The sequence below is a fragment of the Oncorhynchus mykiss genome, chromosome 16 (assembly GCF_057628025.1).
Source record: "Oncorhynchus mykiss isolate SJ-2025 chromosome 16, ASM5762802v1, whole genome shotgun sequence".
Classification (NCBI taxonomy): Eukaryota; Metazoa; Chordata; class Actinopteri; order Salmoniformes; family Salmonidae; genus Oncorhynchus; species Oncorhynchus mykiss.
The window spans coordinates 60,769,723-60,794,014 of record NC_143037.1 but is presented as its reverse complement, the minus strand read 5'-3'; the positions used below and the strand labels follow the sequence as shown (position 1 = coordinate 60,794,014).

At 43.2% G+C, this 24,292-nt stretch overlaps 1 protein-coding gene across 1 annotated transcript in view; it reads right to left on the bottom strand.

Moving 5' to 3' along the window:
- The window catches only part of LOC110492402 (uncharacterized), a 51,349-nt gene extending 34,237 nt beyond the window's left edge, over positions 1-17,112 (bottom strand). The window contains exon 1 of the mRNA XM_021566690.3: positions 16,749-17,112. The gene's annotated coding sequence lies outside the window, so the exon portion shown is untranslated. The remainder of the gene's footprint in view (positions 1-16,748) is intronic.
- Positions 17,113-24,292: the final 7,180 nt, after the last annotated feature.

The following is a 24,292-nucleotide window of genomic DNA, read 5'->3' as shown; positions in this document are numbered from 1 at the left end:
ATTGATCAGAAATACAGTGTAGACATTGTTAATGTTGTAAATGACTACTGTAGCTGGAAACAGCAGATTATTTATGGAATATCTACATAGGCGTACAGAGGCCCATTATCAGCAACTATCACCCCTGTGTTCCAATGGCACGTTGTGTTAGCTAATCCAAGTTTATCATTTTAAAAGGCTAATTGATCATTAGAAAACCCCTTTGCCATTATGTTAGCACAGGTGAAAACTGTTGTGCTTATTAAAGAAGCAATAAAACTGGCCTTCTTTAGACTAGTTGATTATCTGGAGCATCAGCATTTGTGGGTTCGATTACAGGCTCAAAATGGCCAGAAACAAATAACTTTCTTCTCAAACTCGTCAGTCTATTCTTGTTCTGAGAAATAAAGGCTATTCCATGTGAGAAATTGCCAAGAAACTGAACATCTCGTACAATGCTGTGTACTACTCCCTTCTCAGGACAGCGCAAACTGTCTAACCAGAATAGAAAGAGGAGTGGGAGGCCCCGGGGGAAAACTGAGCAAGAGGACAAGTACATTAGAGTGTCTAGTTTGAGAAACAGATGCCTCACAAGTCCTCAACTGGCAGCTTCATTAAATAGTACCCACAAAACACCAGTCTCAACGTCAACAGTGAAGAGGTGACTCCTAGGATTCCGGCCTTCTAGGCAGAGTTGCAAAGAAAAAGCCATATCTCAGACTGGCCAATAAAAATAAAATAGTAAGATGGGCAAATGAACACAGACACTGGACAGAGGAACTCTGCCTAGAAGGCCAGCATCCCCGAGTTGCCTCTTCACTGTTGACGTTGAGACTGGTGTTTTGTGGGTACTATTTAATGAAGCAAAAAAAAAAAATTTCTTTCAAAAACAAGGACATTTCTAAGTGACCCCAAACTTTTGAACGGTAGTGTACATATGCCAAGCTTACTTTGGAGATTTGCAATATTAACCTAATTAAAATAAAAAAGAATTGATATTGTCAACGGGACAACAGTAACAATAATAATCAAGGGTCAAAATAACCATACGCTGAACAATAACAATAAGCATAGAGGACATGTGCAGGTTGGTTGGTCTGTCAGACACTCTCCCTCGTCTTATGGCAGACAGCAATATATTACATTGCCAACCCCTTTCTGCGTCCTCTCCCAACAGGACATACTATACAAAAGTGAAATAAACAATAAAAATTAATAGTAAACATTACTCACAGAAGTTTCAAAAGAATAAAGACATTACAAATGTCATATTATGTATATATACAGTGTTGTAACGATGTACAAATGGTTAAAGTACAAAAGGGAAAATAAATAAGCATAAATATGGGTTGTATTTACAATGGTGTTTGTTCTTCACTGGTTGACCTTTTCTTGTGGCAACAGGTCACAAATATTGCTGCTTTGATGGCACACTGTGGTACTTCACCCAATAGATATGGGAGTTTATCAAAATCGGTTTGTTTTAGAATTCTGTATGGATCTGTGAGGGAAATATGTGTCTCTAATATGGTCATACATTGGGCAGGAGGTTAGGAAGTGCAGCTCAGTTTCCACCTCATTTTGTGGGCAGTGAGCACATAGCCTGTCTTCTCTTGAGAGCCAGGTGTGCCTACAGTGGCCCTTCTCAATAGCAAGCCTATGCTCACTGAGTCTGTACATAGTCAAAGATTTCCTTAAATGTTGGTCAGTCACAGTGGTCAGGTATTCTGCCACTGTGTACTCTCTGTTTAGGGCCAACTAGCATTCTAGTTTGCTCAGTTTTTTTGTTAATTCTATCCAATGTATCAAGTAATTATCTTTTTGTTTTCTCATGATTTGGTTGGGTCTAATTGTGTTGCTGTCCTGGGGCTCTGTGGGGTGTGTTTTATTTGTGAACAGAGCCCCAGGACCAGCTTGCTTAGGGGACTCTTCTCCATGTTCATCTCTCCGTAGGTGATGGCTTTGTTATGGAAGGTTTGGGAATCGCTTCCGTTTAGGTGGTTATAGAATTTAACGGCTCTTTGCTGGATTTTGATAATAAGCAGGTATCGGCCTGTCTCTGTCTGTCTCTGTCTGTCTCTATCTCTATCTATGTCTCTCTCTCTGTCTCTCTCTGTCTGTCTCTGTCTGTCTCTATCTCTATCTATGTCTCTCTCTCTGTCTCTCTGTATCTCTCTCTCTCTCTGTCTCTCTCTGTCAATTCAATTAAATTCAAGGGCTTTATTGGGATGGGAAACGTGTTAACATTGCCAAAGCAAGTGGGTAGATAATATATAAAGTGAATATATAAAGTGAAATAAACAATAAAAATTAACAGTAAACATCACACATACAGAAGTTTCAAAACAATAAAGACATTACAAATGTCATATCATATATATATCTCTATTTTATTTAACCTTTATTTAACCAGGAAGGGCTCATTGAGATTAAAATCTGTTTTTCAAGAGTGCCCTGGCCAAGATAGGCAGCACCAAGTCATTACAGAAAAATTACAGACAGACAACATGAAAAACTACAAGTAATCTAGTAAAAACCATTGAATTCACAAGAGTATAAAACAGCAAGTTAAAAACATTGACAGGTCAGGGAATCAGTCTCAAGATCCTTCATCAGTGATTTAAAAACACCAACCGGGACAAGTTCTTCCAGATTAAAAGTATATTGTAAGGTGTTCCAAGACGATGGCGCAGAGTACATAAAAGCCCTTTTACCAAATTCAGTTCGGACATTTGGAACAGTTAGCAGGATAAAGTCCAGCGAACGAAGAGAGTTCCCACCCCATTTCGGAACAACAAAAATGCCCAAATAAAAAGGTAGTAAACCTAAAATGGCTTTGTAAATAAAAGTATACCAGTGACTGTGCCTACGAGTGACTAGAGAAGGCCAGCCAACCCTGGTATACAAAGTGCAGTGGTGCGTAAGGGTTTTGCAGTTTAAAATAAATCTCAAAGTGCCATGGTAAAGAGTGTCAATTGATCTCAAACACTGAGCGGAAGCATTCATATATAAAATATCCCCATAGTCTAGTAAAGGCATAAGTGTAGCTGATACTAGCCTCCTTCTGGCTTCAAAAGAAAAACTAATTCTGTCTCTCTCTCTATCTATGTCACTCTCTCTGTCTCTGTCACTGTCTCTCTCTCTCTTGCGTGCTCTTTCTCTCTCTCTCTATCGCTGTCTCGCTCTGTCTCTCTGTCTCTCTCTAAGTCATACCTGCGTGTATGAATACTATGCACACGTATGTGTGATTTCCACTATGTGTGTGTGTGTGTTGAGTCTCTCTGTGAGGAGAATAGGAATCAGCATGGCCTACCCAGTGGATTTGATGTGGAATGGTGGGAGGCAGAGGGGAGAGGTCATGAGCCCTGCTATAGAATCAGAATGGTGTAGGAGGACAACCTTGCTGTACAGTGCTGTACACACACACACACACACTTGTAGCTCTTTGGAGCATCCCATTGCCTCCTGCCTAATCTGTCTAATGTGCCCTTGAGGCGGTAGGTATACTAGCAGTTAAGAGCATTGGGCCAGTAACCAAAAGATCCCTGGTTTGAATCCCGTAGACTAGGTGAAAAATCTGTCATTATGCCCTTGAACAAGGCACTTAACCCTAATTGCTCTGGATAAGAGCGTCTGCTAAATTACGTAAAATGCCCATCTCAAGGCCAGGGAGCTGAAGGCTGGTGTAGTGTTGCAGAGCTGTGTGGTTTGTGAGGGCTACATCTCGGCAGGTCCTGACAGAGATCATTGCGACACAGACTACATTTTTCATGCTGTGGTTGGAAGCGGGCAGTCAGAGTAAAACAGACAGCTTTGGGATGAACATATTTTTGCTGTCCCACAGATGATTTGGAAACGGTCTCTTTCTGATTTGTATTCATTAGCCTACCTATTGTATTAAAAACACATATTTGTCTCATTATTAGCACATATTTAAGACACTAACAGCTTACAGACGGTAGGAAATTTAATTAATTAATTTAGGACACTAAAGAGGCCTTTCTACTGACTCTGAAAAACACCAAAAGAAAGATTGCCAGGGTCCCTGCGAATCTGCGTGAATGTGCCTAAGGCATGCTACAAGGAGGCACGAGGACTGCAGATGTGGCCAGGGCAAAAAACTGCAATATCCGTACTGTGACAGCGCTACAGGAAGACAGGACGGACAGCTGATCGTCCTCGCAGTGGCAGACCACATGTAATAACACCTGCACAGGATCGGTACATCCGAACATCACACCTGTGGGACATGTACAGGATGGCAACAACAACTGCCCGAGTTACACCAGGAATGCACAATCCCTCCATCAGTGCTCAGACTGTCCGCAATAGGCTGAGAGAGGCTGGACTGAGGGCTTGTAGGCCTGTTGTAAGGCAGGGCCTCACCAGACATCACCGGCAACAATGTTGCCTATGGGCACAAACCCACTGTCGCTGGAACAGACTGGAATGGCAAAATGTGCTCTTCACTGACAAGTCGCGGTTTTGTCTCACCAGGGGTGATGGCCCGATTTGCGTTTATCGTCGAAGGAATAAGCGTTACACCGAGGCCTGTACTCTGGAGCGGGATCGATTTGGAGGTGGAGGGTCCGTCATGGTCTGGGGCGGTGTGTCACAGCATCATCGGACCGAGCTTGTTCTCATTGCATGCATTGCAATGCTCATTGCAATGCTGTGCGTTACAGGGAAGACATCCTCCTCCCTCATGTGGTACGCTTCCTGCAGGCTCAACCTGACACGACCCTCCAGCGTGACAGTGCCACCAGCCATACTGCTCGTTCCGTGCGGAATTTCCTGCAAGACAGGAATGTCAGTGTTCTGCCATGGCCAGCGAATAACCCAGATCTCAATCCCATTGAGCACTTCTGGGACATGTTGGATCGGAGGGTGACGGCTAGGGCCATTCCCCCGAGAAATGTCCGGGAACTTGCAGGTGCCTTGGTGGAAGAGTGGGGTAACATCTCAGAGCAAGAACTGGTACATCTGGTGCAGTCCATGAGGAGGAGTTGCACTGCAGTACTTATTGCAGCTGGTGGCCACACCAGATACTGACTGTTACTTTTGATTTTTACCCCCCCTTTGTTCAGGGACACATTATTCCATTTATGTAAGTCACATGTCTGTGGAACTTGTTCAGTTTATGTCTCAGTTGTTGAATCTTGTTATGTTCATACAAATATTTACACATGTTAAGTTTGCTGAAAATTAACACAGTTGACAGTGAGAGGACATTTCTTTTTTTTGCTGAGTTTATTTGTCTCACTTTTAGCACATATTGGTCCCATTATTGGCACATATTTGTCTCATTATTAGCACATATTGGTCTCATTATTATCACATATATGTTGCATTATTAGCACATATTGGTCTCATTATTAGCACATATTGGTCTCATTATTAGCACATACATGTTGCATTATTCACACACTCTCAGAATTCGCTGCTTCAAGTTCAGTAGCTTACCTCTCCTCTCCTAGTTGGGCGTGCGAGATCAAGTGCTCCTAGTATATGTGTGTTCCAGTGGAGGCTGCTGAGGGGAGGACTTCTCATAATAATGGCTGGAATGGAGTATAATCAAAAGCATGTGTTTGATAACATTGCATTCACTCCACTCCTGCCATTATTATGAACCGTCCTGCCCTCAGCAGCCTCCACTGATGTGGTCTAAATGAGATACTGTAGGCTGCCTACTGTTTGTGGGTGGAGAACGACGCGGCAGTTTTTTTTCCAAGGAAATTAAGTTAAAAATTAGTAAACTATTGTTTACTACAGTGCCCGTAAATAAATATTGAAAATGGAAAGAAGTGGAGGGCTCTCAACCAACATGAGTGCTCAATGAAATGGGAAAAGGTGCAATGCACACATAGGCTACCATGTGAGCAAAAGTTGCGCCTTTCCTTTTTCAATAAATATTGATTACCCATTTCTTTGTCTCTGCCTGCAAACCATCCACTGAAAATGTAGGCTATATCCTATATGCAAAACGTATTTCAAGAGAAAGTGCAAGTGTCTGCTCTCAATCTAAGTAACATAAGTAAAAAGTCCCCATCAGTATCTGTCAATTAAAAATACAGCTATCCGTTTTTTTTTGCATGGGCTGTTTCTCAATCCACAGCATCCGCCTATGTTGACCTTCCTCATCTGGAGCTACAGCTGTGTTTGTCAGACCAGGAGACATGCCAAAAATCTGTCTTCTCACAAAAACGTCTGGAGCGTCCAAACCGTTTAAGTTATAAACTAATATAACCCCACTATGGAAAGGGGAGACTCTTACGGGACTCGTCTGAAGGTCACCCATACAAACGAATGGAAGAATGAAGGTAGTTTTGTGCCAACAAAAATAAGGGGTTAAATATGTGTCAAAAAAAATAATATTTCCTGAGCTTTCTTATGTCTTCTAGATAAAGGACAGACACTTCAAAACCTTATTCCTTATGACTTATTTCTGATGTTTTTCGTGGAGAGAAGTGGCTTGTTTGCTGCCCTTCTTGACACCAGGCCATCCTCCAAAAGTCTTCGCCTCACTGTGCGTGCAGATGCACTCACACCTGCCTGCTGCCATTCCTGAGCAAGCTCTGTACTGGTGGTGCCCCAGTATTGAACAATTGAACAATTGAACCGTTCTCCTTGAATTTCTTGATGATCCGATAAATGGTTGATTTAGGTGCAATCTTACTGGCAACAATAATCCTTGCCTGTTAAGCCCTTTTTGTGCAAAGCAATGATGACAGCATGTGTCTCCTTGCAGGTAACCGTGGTTGACAGAGGAAGAATAATGATTCCAAGCACCACCCTCCTTTTGAAACTTCCAGTCTGTTATTTGAACTCAATCAGCATGACAGAGTGATCTCCAGCCTTGTCCTCGTCAACACTCACACCTGTGTTAACGAGAGAATCACTGATGATGTCAGCTGGTCCTTTTGTGGCAGGGCTGAAATGCAGTGAAAATGTTTTTTGGGGATTCAGTTCATTTGCATGGCAATGAGGGACTTTGAAATTAATTACAATGCATCTGATCACTCTTCATAACATTCTGGAGTATATGCAAATTGCCATCATGCAAACTGAGGCAGCAGACTTTGTGAAAATGAATATTTGTGTCATTCTCAAAAGTTTTGGCCACGACTGTATTTGGCTAAGGTGTATGTAAACTTCCGACTTCAACTGTATCTCAAGCCTCTCTCCATCTTCCTCTCCATCTCTCTCTCTTCATGCTTGAGTATGTTCCCTAACACCTAGAGAAAGAGAAAGCTTGAGAGCGCTGGAGTGTATAACTGTCAACACGGGGAAAGGAGGTGGAGAGGTGTATGTTACTTTTTGTGTGCATGTGAATGTGTAACTTCAGTGTGTGCGTGCGTGTGTGCGTGAGCTTGCGTGTGTGTATGTGTGTGTGTGTGTGTGTAGATAGGTTAATGTGTGTGTGTGGGGGGGGGGGGGGCATGGCAGGGTGTGAAGGAGCACTGTGATAATGACAGGCAATGCATTATGTAACATGCAGAGTGCATAAGGCAGATGGGTATTTTAGGCCCACACATTGAGGCTGTATAAGTACTTTGGCTGTGAGTGTATGTACCTCTGTGTGCATTTGTGCATGTCCTTATCTATGCAGTATGGGGGAATTCCGAACCGAGTTAAGCTTGTGTAAATGGAACTTAGTTCCATTATTATTCACACTTCTCTCTATGTGTATTCTGACCTTGAGCTTAGGCATGTGAATAGCAAGCTATTTACCCGCAATTAGTTTGGGTTAGAGATTTAAGAAGTGAAGGTGTGGTAGAGGTGTCTACAGATAAGTCGTAATCTGACCTTGACTTAATTCCCTAAGAATTCCACCACCTTTACGTGCGAGGAAACCATGAATAAGGTCGAGGGAACGTGCCGGTTCCAAGTGGAAAAAGCATCTACTTAATTTTTTTCCCGATATAATCTCCAAACACTGTAATTATTAAGAGCTAGTGATAAGAGCTAGGTAAATGAGTAATCCATTTGGGGATTGTAAATCCACCAGGTCACCCATGATACAAGTCAGTATTTGACTGAGGATGTCGGGAGATGTCGTGGAAAACGGCCACTAGGGGCAACATTGAGTGACATTTGGAATAACTTTAAAATTTGTCATTTGAGAAACATGGATGAACATTTAATTCTGACATGAGACTGTGAGAGTTATTAGTTGTAAATACACATAAAATTGTTTAGATAATTTTTCTGTTTACAAAGGCTTCAAGTTCGAATCCAGTGGTAGAAAGTTGTTTCAAGATAAAGCAAACCACTTTATTTTTGATGAATCAATATATTTTGTGCATAAAGGCTCTCCAACCCTGTTTTTTATGATTCATACATACTTTTTTCCTTACACTAAAATTTGCCTAAATTATCTACAAGATCAGTGTATTTTTTTTGTTTTTATTTATATACCAAAAGGCTTTTGCCAACAGGGTTGGAGAGCCTTTACACACAAAATATATGGATTCATCAAAAATAAAGTGGTTTGCTTTATCTTGAAAGTTGCCATATTCATATTTATTGAAAAGTGTACAATAGGCAGAGGTTGAACAATAGCCCTATAAATCTACCCTAATCCTCACTAATCATGGACTAATCATATGACAACGGTCCAGTCATCGTGAACCGTGTACCAGGTGTACAATGTTGCCCCTAGGGGCCCTCTGCGGGGACGGGGGGTGGGATTAAAAATAAAATATAAATATAGGACAAACACAATCACGACAAGAGAGACAACTCAACACTACATAAACAGAGACCTAAGACAACAACATAGCATGGCAGCAACACATGACAATACAGAATGGTAGCAACACAACATGGCAGCAGCACAACATGGTAGCGGCACTAAACAGGGTACAAACATTATTGGGCACAGACAACAGCACAAAGGGCAAATCTACCAGGTGCTGAAACGGAGACGAATATGCATAGATGGCTTTCTTTCATTGATCCCTATAATCTGACCTGTATGTATTCTATTGAGTCTGTTGACAACATTTTAATTAAAGGTACACTGTATTTAAAGGGATGGCTTCAGATATATGTGCTGAAAACCCTACTGAATGCAACTCCACAAGTAAATCTGCTGGCCAGCAAGTGGGAAGGTTTTCAGCAGTTGAATGACATTTATTCAGCGTGCGCAAGGGAACCACCCCTGCAAAGCCTGTTACACACCTCCATAAAGTAAGTCTGAATACCAACTACTGAGAAGTGAGTAGGAAAAGCATGCATAGGAAAGTCTGAATTGGGCTCTATGTGTGTATGAAATAACTAATATGTTTGAGTATGTGTAGCTGTGTTTTTTGATTGTATGAGTGGGTGTACAATACGTAAGTGCACTCTCTAGAAGGGGATGTGTATTTGCATATATATCTATCCAAAAATGTGCGAAAGGATGTCTGGTCAAAGTTCCTACTCACTATCAGTTTGACCTCAGAGATCTGTGTCTGCCACACACACACACACACACACACACATGCACACACTCACACACACACACACATACCCCCCCCCCCCCCCCCAGACACACTCAATAATACAGTCCTATAGTAGCTTATGTGTTGTAGTGAGTCACAGTTGCGAGTCAGAGAAAGTCTCCCACCGCCTCTCCATGCCTCCTCTCTGTTCCATGCTCCATGCATGAGTGTGCCCCTGTAAAAATAGACCTCTTAAAGGCCCAGCAACCACTCAGTCCCATGAGGGACCGTTCTATAGAATTACAACAGCTAGTCAGTTGTACAACTGAATGCATTCAACTGCAATGTGTCTTCCGCATTTAACCCAACCCCTTTGAATCAGAGAGTGCAGGGGCTGCCATAATTGACATCCACACCTTCGGCACCCAGGGAACCGTGGGTTAACTGCCTTGCTCGGGTAGAACGACAGCTTTTTACCTTGTCAGCTCAGGGATTCAATCTAGCAACCTTTCGGTTACTGGCCCAACGCTCTAACCTATAGGCTACCTGAGGATGTGCGTGTTTGTATGTGTGTTTAACTATACTTTTGGGGACCAGAAGTCCCCACAAGAAGAGTAAACAAACAAACATTTGACCACTGGGAACATTTTGTTAGTCCCCACAACGTGTTAGGGCTAGAATTATGTTTAGGGCTAGGAGCTAGGGTTAGTTTTAAAGTTAGGGTTAGGGCAAGTGTATGGGTTAGGGCTAGGTTTAGGGTTAGGGGTTAGGGAAAATAGGATTTTGAATGGGACTGAATTGTATATCCCCACAAGGTTAGTTCTACAAGACTGTGTGTGTGTTAGTAAAAGAAGGAGAGTGAGTCAATCTCATTCAGCATCCCCCACACACCACATACATGCTGTTGAGGATGAGCCTTGGATGTAATGGTTGTAACACAGTGAATAGTATCCCTGTAGCTTGCGGAATAAACCCTGGTGAGGTCTTAGGTGATACTGAGCTCTTTACGTTTCCGGCCTTACCATTCAAATGTTAAGGATTATTATGTCATCTCTCAAAGTGTAGGAGTCAGCAGGCAGTGCCAGGCAGGTACTCAGTTACCCAATGAGGACATGTGTTTGACTGACAGTGAATGCAACTGACAGGCAGTGGCGGACTTGCCATCACATCATCAGGGGGCCTTGTGAACTTTGCATCATTTCCTTTAATAATACATTATTTCTGTATTATCTTGTTTTCTTCCTATGCTTGAGAACCTCCTCAACAAAAACAAATCTCTTTCTCTGAGCAATTGTATCTGTATAAAATAATATACTGTACCTTTCCAACAAAAATGTTAGCATGCAATACAGCTCAGTGTTACACATTACAATATTCAAGTAATTGTACATATTTCTTATTGAATTTCTGAATGTCTTATTAGTCTTATTATGAACATATACAGTTGGTTGCAGTTTGTATCTGTGCTAGAGTGGTTAAAAAGTCCAGACATGGAAACATATATGTATTGTTATTGGTCAATAATGCAAAGAAAATATTAGATATAGGTGTTGGCCCAGAAGTTACACATCATGAATCCCTAATGTGAAAGTACAAAACAGATAGAAAATATAAAACAATGGTAATGGACCTAGACAAACAAATCAGTCTGAGGGCGGCCCTTTGTTTAATTAAAAAATCCTGGTGTGACCCTTGAGCCCACCCCTGTGCCCACCCCTGTGCCCACCCCTGTGCCCACCCCTGTGGTGATGCAAAGACCTTGTAAAGGGTATTTCAAGTATTTTCAGTCAGCCTTTTCATTCTGCTTCATTTACCTAAAAGAATCCAAACAACTCCTGGGCAGTTGGAGCCAGGCAGGGGCATCAGACAGGCCTCTGCCTGGGGCCTCCAAATCACTAAGTCCGCCCCTGCTGACAGGCTCAATGGGAGTTAGTCGATGACTTCACCTCAGAGGATCGAGATGCGAGACTACACCTGAAAACAAAGCCCTAGCACAATAAATCTACATGTGTGAACTGATACCAGCCCCACCCTTCCAACCTGTCAACCTTGCCAAGCCTGTACACAATAACACACATTTACACACACACACAATCACAGACACACACAAACACACACAATCACACACATAGTACACATGGACATACAGACAAACGTGTCATAGCATTGCCTGACTTTGCCTCGTCATGTCAAAGACAAGGGCGATTCCGACACCACAAAAAAACAATGAAAAGGTTGAAAACACAATCGATTCATATAAGCAAAAAAGGCTCACAGATGCTGACCATGCATACGCTTACATTTTAATATGATACAGTAACTCCTCTGGAATAGTACTGTGAAACAGCCCTATGTCTGACACCAGAAGACCATTCAGTGAACTCTCTATTCAGACTCGAGTGGGCTGAGGTTAGCCATTGACACTGATCCGAGGTCAATTTGGTGGTTTTCTCACTGTGGACCAACCATTTGTGGTATTCCAACTATCTTCAACATTCCGTCGAGCTGGGAGGGAAAGTGCTAGGCTACATGGTAGAGGGTAATGCTTGGAAAAATAAGTTATTCCATGAAAAACTGACTGTGAGGTACCAAGAAAAACACTGTGGTATTATAGGAGGTTTGAGTGGGTGAGCTGCAGACACACACACACACACACACACACACACACACACACACACACACACACACACACACACACACACATACACACACACACGCACAGATACATACACACACACACACACACATACACACACACACGCACAGATACATACACACACAAACACACACACAGAGTGTCACAGCACACATACACACATACAGACGCAAGGGCACTTATGCATGCACGCACACACACATCTAGGTTTATGCTTTTCAACTCTTTTCAAAGTGAACTCCGTGTTGAGATCCATCTCAGACTATAGCGACACACAAATCACACAGTTCCCTTCTTTTCTTAAAAAATGCATATCTAAGTGCATTGTTTTTGTCTAATTGCTTACATTACTTTAAATGATATAGCCACAATAGCATGTTCTCTTCTGTGTGGGTTTGACTGAATTCCAGTGCAGGTATGAATGGGCCAAACCCAGACAGTCTAGTTCCTGTGTCTGCCACTCACATCATTCTATCTTACAGTAAAGTGCAACTGAACTTACAGTAATAAACATTTACGGTTGAAAATGGCCTTTGTGGCATCGATATTAATCCAAAACATTTATTCTAGTGCCAAAATTGAGTAAAATAATGTAAGTAAAATAATTTTGGTCATAAAGTCAGTAAATTCCAAAAATGATTTTTCTGAGATTTGTGTAACTGAGGAAGTCGCAATTTACATGAAGTTTGGCACAGTCTAGTCACGGCTGTCAGTAATCAAATCATCCAGATCTGCCTGGTGTGCTGCAGTACACACTATCAGTACACACTATCCAATCGCTCACCACAATCAACCTATAAATGTTTATTAAGTTCAGTTGCACTTTACGGTAAGTTAGAATGATGTGAGTGGCACATTTATTTACAGACAACCGAATGAACCATTAGCATGCACCCCCTTATGTTGAAAGAACGAGAATTGTTTTTTATAAACAGCCTGGGTTTCTCAGATTCAAACATCCTCATATTTGTGAGCTAACATTAGGATCACAACCAGAACTTTTGTTCAAGATATTTCCATCTAGAAAGCAGGAAATTCAGTAAACAGGTTTCCCTGACCAGTCACGTCCACATTGTCATGCTGCATCACGCGGTTGCTAAGTCATTCGGTATGGTGGCTTGTTTGGGACGTTGTCTGTCTGTCTGTCTGTCTGTCTGTCTGTCTGTCTGTCTGTCTGTCTGTCTGTCTGTCTGTCTCTCTGTCTCTCTGTCTCTCTGTCTGTCTGTACCCCCCAACTCCACCACCACATCTGTCTCTACAGTCCATATCTCGCTCACCCCCTCTGCTCTCTACATGGGAGTATCTACCCCCTATGTTTCTCTGCCAACCCCTACTTCTGCCTCCTCTCTGTCAGTGTCCCCCACCTACCTCCACCTCCTCCCCAATCCCACTCTTCCATATCTACCCCCATATCTCTCTTTCATATCTGCACTTCTCTCTGTCTGCCCCCCTCCTCATATGTGCCCCTCTGTGACTGTGGCCCCTGGCTATCTCTGGACTGGGTCTATTTCAGCCCACTGCTCTAATTCTTAGCCTGGATTCAGCCAGGCTGAATGGTGAACCTACACCTTTCTATCCCTCACACATACTTACACATTTACAAAGTGGCCCATGCGCATGCATTCACTTGCATGAACACACACTGAGGCGCACATGTACACACACGCACGCACGCACGCATGCACACACACACGCACGCACGCATGCACGCAGACACACACACACACACACACACACACACACACACACACACACTCACACACACGCAGGTGTGCACACACATACTCACACACTAGTGCGAAGAGTAATACTCACATAGACACATATAAGCCCACATGCTGTTAGACTCACACTGCTATACCATTAACCATGCACTGTACACACAGGGTGTTTCTCAATATGCATACTATCGTGCTCCACGCTCTCATGCTCAAAGTGCATTTTCCAGGAACGTTCTCTTACATTCTTGAGTACATTCTTGTGAGGACGAGAGTGTGGATTTACCTCACGCTGTATTACCTACTGTATTACCTCACGCTGCATCTCGCCATTCACTGAACCTTCTTCTAGCCAGGACAATGGCAACAATAGAGACTAAACAGCATATATACAAAGCAAACGTTTTACTTCATAATTATCAGCTAGATGTATGTGAATAGTAGCAATTTAGCTAACCAGATTTTAAAAAAGGCAAAAATGACCGAAAACCAATGTTAACTAAGGTAGATGTAAAGTTTTCTTGGGTAGCTAGCTAACAATTCTTCGTGGCTGGCTAGCTAGCCAATTAGCCCTATTGACTTACTATGGACTTACCCATTCACTGAACCTTCCTTCTTCTAGCCAGGACAATGGAAATAGAGACGCAACAAGATATACACAAAGAAAATATTTCACTTCATAACTATCAGCTTGCTATGTGTGAATTGTAATAATGTAGTTAACCAGATATTATAACTGGCAAAAATAACCTAAAGCCAGTGTTATCCAAAGTTGTACAGTGTTATCTATCAGTAGTAGCTAGCAAGTTAGCTCTATTGAATTCCCATGGGCTTACGAACCACACACACTACAGTGGGTATTGAAGGCATGAAACCATGCCAAAATTAACATAGCATGTACAGTTGAAGTCGGAAGTTTACATACACTTAGGTTGGAGTCATTAAAACTAATTTTTCAACCACTCCACAAATGTCTTGTTAACAAACTATAGTATTGGCAAGTCGGTTAGGACTACGCAAGTATAAACATCATGAGACCACTCAGGCGTCATACCGCTCAGGAAGGAGATGCGTTCGGTCTCCTAGAGATGAACATACTTTGGTGCGAAATGTGCAAATCAATCCCAGAACAACAGCAAAGGACCTTGTGAAGATGCTGGAGGAAACAGGTACAAAAGTATCTATATCCACAGTAAAACAAGTCCTATATTGACATGACCTGAAAGGCCGCTCAGCAAGGAAGAAGCCACTGCTCCAAAACTGCCATAAAAGAGCCAGACTACGGTTTGCAACTGCACATGGGGACAAAGATCGTACTTATGGAGAAATGACCTCTGGCCTGATGAAACAAAAATTATAACTTTTTGGCCATAATTACCATCGTTATGTTTGGAGGAAAAAGGGGGAGGCTTGCAAGCCAAAGAACACCATCTCAACCGTGAAGCACGGGGGTGGCAGCATCATGTTGTGGGGGTGCTTTGCTGCAGGAGGGACTGGTGCACTTCACAAAATAAATGGCATAATGAGGGAGTAAAATTCTGTGGATATATTGAAGCAACATCTCAAGACATCAGTCAGGAAGTGGAAGCTTGGTCACAAATGGGTCTTCCAAATGGACAACGACCCCAAGCATACTTCCAAAGTTGTGGCAAAATGGCTTAAGGACAACAAAGTCAAGGTATTGGAGTGGCCATCACAAAGCCCTGACCTCAATCCTATAGAAAATGTGTGGGCAGAACTGAAAAAGCATATGTGAGCAAGGAGGCCTACAAACCTGACTCAGTTACAGCAGCTCTGTCAGGAGGAATGGGCCAAAATTCACCCAACTTATTGTGGGAAGCTTGTGGAAGGCTATCCGAAATGTTTGACCCAAGTTAAACAATTTAAAGGCAATGCTACCAAATACTAATTGAGTGTATGTAAACTTCTGACCCACTGGGAATGTGATGAAATAAATAAAAGCTTAAATAAATCATTATCTCTACTATTATTCTGACATTTCACATTCTTAAAATAAAGTGGTCATCCTAACTGACCTTAAACAGGGATTTTTTACTTGGATTAAATGTCAGGAATGGTGATAACTGAGTTTAAATGTATTTGTCTAAGCTGTATGTAAACTTCCGACTTCAACTGTATTTATTAACGTATCAAGATAAAGTATTGTAGTGAGATGAGATGTCAATAGGTAACATTTTATTCCAAAGTTTTTTCGCTCTCGCTTCAATTCAAACAATGACAGCCAATGATTGAAAAAAAATGTGCATGATTTTTACGTAGTTATGTAATATTTATTTGCATACTTTTCATTGAAGCTTGCATCGATGCATGCTTCAAAATATGTTCAAACGGAGTACGCATTAGAGAAGTGCCCTCCGTGTACCGTTTCGCATACTTTGATTTGGACTCATACTCCGACCCTCCCGTGCTCTAATTTGAGTGCTCGGAGCACGGTAGTAGGCATTTTGAGAAACACCGATAGACTGCTTTACCATAAACCATATACTTGAAACACAGACTGCTATACCATAAACCATATACTGGACACACAGACTGCTATACCATAAACCATATACTGGACACACAGACTGCTATACCATAAACCATATACTGGACACACAGACTGCTATACCATAAACCATATACTGGACACACAGACTGCTATACCATAAACCATGTACTGGAAACAGAGACTGCTATACCATAAACCATATACAATCAACACATGCATGTTGTATCTTCTCAGATACAAACACTTCTTTCTCTATCACACAACTCACATAGCCCTGTAATACAGCATATCTTCAAACAACCACTGTATATACATATTTTATCCAACTCTCTAACTTTCTGTCTCACAAAAGCACACACATACACACACACACGCACACACGCACGTACGTACTCGCACACACGCACACACACGCACACACACACACACGGAGGCTAGAAAGCGTTCTGGTTACTTACCTCTCTGGGTGTCTTTGCGTGGTGAGTAACGGAGTGAGTGCTCATTGGATCAGCTAGCCGTAAAGCACAGAGACATACAGCTCTCTCTCTCGCTCTATTTATCTTTTCACCTCCTCTCTCTCTCTCTCTCTCTCTGTCTCCGACTCAGTCTTCAATATGTTCCTTTCTAACCACCTTGCCTCACACTGTTTGCTCTTAACTCTTCTATGCTCTTACACTCTCCCTCTCTCTCACTCTAGCTTGCTTGATCTCTCTAACTCCCCCTCTCTCTATCTCTCTCGCTCTGTCCCTCTCTCTCTCCCCCTCCCTCTCGCTCTCCCTCCCTCTCACTCTTTCTCTGTCTCTGTCTCTGTCTCTCTGTCTCTCTCTCCCTCTCCCCCTCTCTCTTTCTCTCCCTCTCTCTCTCTCTCTCTGGGTGTATTATTAGCAAAGCTCAGTACGGGGCTGATAGTTGATGTCAGGCTCATTGTGGGAGCGTTAGCTAGCCGTAGCGTTAGCAATAGCAGCATTAATGGCTCTAGTTTGGCTGAGTGCCCAGAGGCTATGCTCATTAACCTCCCCAGAGCGGCGGAATGCACTGGCCCACATCTCATGCTATTGGCTTAACACCTCAGCCTCTCCACGTATCACAGCACAGTAGAATGGTGGGAAAGTAAACTACCAGTAAACTACCATAACTTGGGTCACTTTCAAGGATTTTATGTAATTTATCACAAGACATCTAGTGGCCCTTTTGGGTACTTCAGATTATCATAAATGTGTAATTATCCCTAGCCCTCTGTTTGGCATTATCACATGTAAAATATATCAAATAATCAAATTATACTGGAGAAGAATATAAATGCACCATGCAACAATTTCAATGATTTAACTCAGTACAAATCACATTTTATTTGTCACATATGCCAAATACAACCTTACTGTGAAATCCTTACTTACAAGCCCTTAACCAACAATGCATTTCTTTTTCTCCCCAAATTTGACCTTGTCTCGTTGCTGCAACTCCTCAACGTGCTCAGCAGAGGCGAAGGTGGAATCATGAGTCCTCCAAAACATGACCCGCCTAACCGTGCTCCTTAATACACACCAGCTTAACCCAAAAGCCAGCCACACCAATGTGTCAGAGGAAACACCGTTCAACTGTCCTAGTTAAACTTGGCCAGTCAAATAAAGGTTAAATAAAAAATAAAAAATAAAAATAAACTACTGACCAGCATCAGCCTGCAAGCACCCGGCCTGCTTCAAGGAGCCGCAAGGGCGCGATGAGTCAAGTAAAGCCCCCCCCCCCCCCCCGGCCTTAGACCGCTGTGCCACTCAGGCATAGATAATAGATAATAAACAGCTAGCAGCAGCAGCGTAGTAAAAAAAAAAGGGGTCAATGCAAATAGTCTGATTTGATTAGCTGTTCAGTAGTCTTCTGGCTTGGGGGTAGAAGCTGTTTAGAAGCCTCTTGGACCTAGAGTTGGTGCTTCAGTACTGCTTGCCGTGCAGAGAGCAGAGAGAACAGTCTATGACTTGGGAGGCTGGAGTCTTTGGCAATTTTTAGGGCCTTCCTCTGACATCGCCTGGTATAGAGGTCTTGAATGGCAGGAAGCTTCGCCCCAGTGATGTACAGGGCCGTACGCACTACCCTCTGTAGTGCCCTCCTTTTCCATCTCATTTGTCTTGATCACGTTGGGAGAGGTTGTTGTTCTGGCACCACACTTCCAGGTCTCTGACCTCCTCTCTATAGGCTGTCTCATCTTTGTTGGTAATCGTGAGTACAGGAGGGGACTAAGCACGCACCCCTGAGGGGCCCCCGTGTTGAGGATCAACGTGGCAGATGTGTTTTTGCCTACCCTTAGCCACTGGGGGCAGAACGTCAGGAAGTCCAGGATCTAGTTACAGAAGGAGATGTTTAGTCCCAGGGTCCTTAGCTTAGTGATGAGCTTTGAGGGCACTATGATGTTGAATGATGAGCTGTAGTCAATGAACAGCATTCTCACGTAGGTGTTCCTTTAGTTCACGTGGGAAAGGGCAGTGTTGAGCGCAATAGATCTATTGGGGTTATATACAAATTAGAGTGGGTCAAGAGTTTCTGGGATGATGGTGTTGATGTGAGCCATGACAAGCATTTCAAAGCACTTCATGGCTACAGACATGAGTGCTACGGGTCGGTAGTCATTTAGGCAGATTACCTTGGTGTTCTTGGGCACAGGGACTATGGTTGTCTGCTTGAAACATGTAGGTATTGCAGACTCAGCCAGGGACAGGTTGAAAATGTCAGTGAGGACACTTGCCAGTTGGTGAGCACATGCTCTGAGTACACGTCCTTGTAATCCTTCTGGCCCTGCGGCCTTGTGAATGTTGACCTGTTTTAAGGTCTTGCTCACATCAGCTACGGAGAGCGTGATAACACAGTCATCCAGAACAGCTGGTGCTCTCATGCATGCTTCAGTGTTGCTTGCCTTGAAGCATAGTAGCGATATAGCTCGTCTGTTAGGCTTGTGTCACTGGGCAGCTCACCAAAACAAATTTGGTGAGATTTTAAGGGCTTTATTGGCATGGGAAACATATGTTTACATTGCCATAGCAAGTGAAATAGATCATAAAGAAAAGTTAAATAAACAATACAAATTTATAGTAAACATTACAATTCCAAAAGTTCCAAAAGAATAAAGACATGTCAAATGTAATATTATGTATATATATACAGTGTTGTAATGATGTCCAAATAGTTAAATAAAAATAAATAGGACAATCAATAAACATAAATATAGGTTGAATTTACAATGGTGTTTGTTCTTCACTGGTTATCCTTTCTTGTGGCAACAGGTCACACATATTTCTGCTGTGATGGCACACTGTCGTATTTCACCCAATGTGAGTTTAACCAAATTTTATTTGTTTTCGAATTATTTGTGCCTGTGTAATCAGAGGGAAAAATGTCTCTATGCCATACATTTGGCAGGAGGTTAGGAAGTGCAGCTCAGTTTCCACTTTATTTTATGGGCAGTGTACACATAGTCTGTCTTCTCTTGAGAGCCAGTTCTGCCTTCGGCGGCCTTTCTCAATAGCAAGGCCATGCTCACTGAGTCTGTACATAGTCAAAGATTTCCTTAAATGTTGGTCAGTCACAGTGGTTAGGTATTCTACCACTGTGTTCTCTCTGTTTAGGGCCAACTAGCATTCTAATTTGCTTTTTTGTAATTTCTTTCCAATGTGTCAAGTAATTATCTTTCCGGTTTCTCATGATTTGGTTGGATCTAATTGTGTTGCTCTCTCTCTCTCTCTCTCTCTCTCTAGAGACACAAGGACCATTATCAGACTGATAGTATACCACCTAAAGTACAGTGCATCACACAACAAAATATATCACAGCAAAGATATTTTGACCTATATAACCTTCTGTTTCTGCTTGTCTCCCTTCTCTCTGACACACACACACACACACCCACACCCACGCACGCACGCACGCACGCACACACACACACACACACACACACACACACACACACACACACACACACACACACACACACACACGCACACACACACACACACACACACACACACACACACACACACACACACACACACACACACACACACACACATTCACATACACACACACACGCACACACAGCTTACTTGTATAAACAGCAACTGGGTGGTGGAAAAGACTCTGGCAGTACGTCCTCAGGGACACACACACACAGACACACACTCATCCTGACAAGGCAACTCTGACACAATCACAGATGGTAGGCGGTGGGCTTTCTGGATGTAACTTGATGCAGTTGACCTAAAATCAAGGGTCTGAAGGAAACTGTGCACCCTGCAGAATGACAGGACGAATGGCCTGCCTGACCATACAGCACAGGGAAGACAGCATAAACACAGTACAGCATAGGGAGTTAAGTCAAACATCCCAAATCATAAGTCATGAAGAGGAATTAAAGCTCAGCTTTAGACAAATACTGAACCAATCAGGACGCAGGCAGATGAACAGACAGACAGACGGTAGGCCAAACAAGTTGCAGTAAGTCCCTTGACTCTTCCCCACACTATGTAAGAGTCAAGGGTACAACGCGACTCAGACCAGAACATACTGGACCTATTTTTCTCTCCATGTCCCCGGATTTCAACCGAAAGCTCTGGACATTTACACCTGGATCTCGCAGCTAGCTAGCTGTTATCCGCTAGCTGTTATTGGCTTACGTCGATCCCGGAGCAAACATCAATTATTCCGGAGCTAGCCAGCTGAAGAGTTCCATCAGTCACTCTTGGGCTACAATCACCTATCCGGACCCGTTTTACTGCCAATGCGGAGCCCCACCGGGCCTTCACGACTGGACTAACAACGTTATCTGCCTGAGGAAGTTATCCAACTGGCCCCTCCGTCGCGACATTACCTGAACGCCCATCTGCGGTCCGCTAATCGTTAGCTGTCTTATCGGTTGCTATCTGAATAGATCTAACGGACAATTTTTCTTGGGTCACTATAACTATATCTATTTTGCCAATTGGATTGATCCCATCCACCACACGGAACCCCACTAATCTACCAACGGAAACGCATGAGGTGGCTAAAAACAGACCTCCATCCTATGCTAGCTTGCTACCGATGGCCCGGCTAGCTGTCTGAATCCCCAACTAACCTCACTACTACCTGGACCCTTATGATCACTCGACAAAGCATGCCTCTCCTTAGTGTAAATATGCCTTGTCTATTGCTGTTCTGGTTAGTGTTTATTTGCTTATTTCACTGTAGAGCCTCTAGCCCTTCTCATTATACCTTATCCAACCTTTCAGTTCCACCACCCACACATGTGATGACATCACCTGGTTTCAATTATGTTTCTAGAGACATATCTCTCTCATCATCACTCAATACCTAGGTTTACCTACACTGTATTCACATCCTACCATACCTTTGTCTGTACATTATACCTTGAAGCTATTTTATCGCCCCCAGAAACCTCCTTTTACTCTCTGTTCCGGACGTTCTAGATGACCAATTCTCATAGGTTTTAGCCGTACCCTTATCCTACTTGTCACGTTCTGACCTTTATTTCTGTTGTTTTGTATTTATTTAGTATGGTCAGGGCGTGAGTTGGGTGGGCAGTCTATGTTTGTTTTTCTATGTTTTGGGGCAGTTCTATGTTTTCGGCCTAGTATGGTTCTCAATCAGAGGCAGGTGTCATTAGTTGTCTCTGATTGAGAATCATACTTAGGTAGCCTGGGTTGCACTGTTTGTTTGTGGGTGATTGTCTATGTTGATGGCTTGTTTCAGCACAGGTCTCATTTTGTAGCTTCACGGTCGAATTTGGTTTATTGTTTTTGTTACTCGTTTGTATAGTGTTCAGTCTTTCTTGATTAAAGATTTTCCATGGACACTTACCACGCCGCGTATTGGTCCTCAGATCCATCTCGTCTCTCCTCTTCAGATGAAGAGGAGGACGGCCGTGACACTACTACTCCTCTGTTCCTCTGGTTATGTAGAGGTGAATCCAGGCCCTGCAGTGCCTAGCTCCACTCCTATTCCCCAGGCGCTCTCTTTTGATGACTTCTGTAACCGTAATAGCCTTGGTTTCATGCATGTTAACATTAGAAGCCCCTTCCCTAAGTTTGTTTTATTCACTGCTTTAGCACACTCTGCCAACCCGGATGTTCTAGCAGTGTCTGAATCCTGGCTTAGGAAGACCACCAAAAATTCTGAAATCTTCATCCCTAACTACAACATTTTCAGACAAGATAGAACTGCCAAAGGGGGCGGTGTTGCAATCTACTGCAGAGATAGCCTGCAGAGTTCTGTCCTGCCATCCAGGTCTGTACCCAAACAATTTGAACTTCTACTTTTAAAAATCCACCTCTCTAAAAACAAGTCTCTCACCGTTGCCGCCTGCTATAGACCACCCTCTGCCCCCAGCTGTGCTCTGGACACCATATGTGAACTGATTGCCCCCCATCTATCTTCAGAGCTTGTGCTGCTAGGCAACCTAAACTGGAACATGCTTAACACCCCAGCAATCCTACAATCTAAGCTTGATGTCCTCAATCTTACACAAATTATCAATGAACCTACCAGGCACCACCCCAAAGCCGTAAACACGGGCACCCTCATAGATATCATCCTAACCAACTTGCCCTCTAAATATACCTCTGCTGTTTTCAACCAAGATCTCAGCGATCACTGCCTCATTGCCTGCATCCGTAATGGGTCAGCGGTCAAACTACCTCCACTCATCACTATCAAACGCTCCCTGAAACACTTCAGCAAGCAGGCCTTTCTAATCGACCTGGCCGGGGTATCCTGGAAGGATATTGACCTCATCCCGTCAGTAGAGGATGCCTGTTTTTTTTTTTTAAATGCCTTCCTCATTATCTTAGATAAGCATGCCCCATTCAAGAAATGTAGAACCAGGAACAGATATAGCCCCTGGTTCTCTCCAGACCTGACTGCCCTTAACCAACACAAAAACATCCTATGGCGTTCTGCATTAGCATCGAACAGCCACCATGATATGCAACTTTTCAGGGAAGCTAGAAACCAATATACACAGGCAGTTAGAAAAGCCAAAGCTAGCTTTTTCAAGCAGAAATTTGCTTCCTGCAACACAAACTCAAAAAAGTTCTGGGACACTGTAAAGTCCATGGAGAATAAGAACACCTCCTCCCAGCTGCCCACTGCACTGAGGATAGAAAATACTGTCACCACCGATAAATCCACTGGCCATGCTTTCCACCTGGCTACCCCCGGTCAACTGCACTGCACCCCCCACAGCAACTCGCCCAAGCCTTCCCCATTTCTACTTCTCCCAAATCCAGTCAGCTGATGTTCTGGAAGAGCTGCAAAATCTGGACCCCTACAAATCAGCCTGGCTAGACAATCTGGACCCCTTCTTTCTAAAATTATCTGTCGAAATTTTTGCAACCACAATTACTAGCCTGTTCAACCTCTCTTTCGTGTCGTCTGAGATTCCCAAAGATTGGAAAGCAGCTGTGGTCATCCCCCTCTTCAAAGGGGTGGACACTCTTGACCCAAACTGCTACAGACCTATATCTATCCTACCCTGCCTTTCTAAGGTCTTCGAAAGCCAAGTCAATAAACAGATTACCGACCATTTTGAATCCCACCATACCTTCTCTTCTATGCAATCTGGTTTCAGAGCTGGTCATGGGTGCACCTCAGCCATGCTCAAGGTCCTATACGATATCTTAACCGCCATCGATAAGAAACAATACTGTGCAGCCGTATTCATTGATCTGGCCAAGGCTTTCGACTCTGTCAATCATCACATCCTCATTGGCAGACTCGATAGCCTTGGTTTCTCAAATGATTGCCTCGCCTGGTTCACCAACTACTTCTCTGATAGAGTTCAGTGTGTCAAATCGGAGGGCCTGTTGTCCGGGGCTCTGGCAGTCTCTATGGGGGTGCCTCAGGGTTCAATTCTTGGACCGACTCTCTTCTCTGTATACATCAATAATGTCGCTCTTGCTGCTGGTGAGTCTCTGATCCACCTCTACGCAGACGAAACCATTCTGTATCCTTCTGGCCCTTC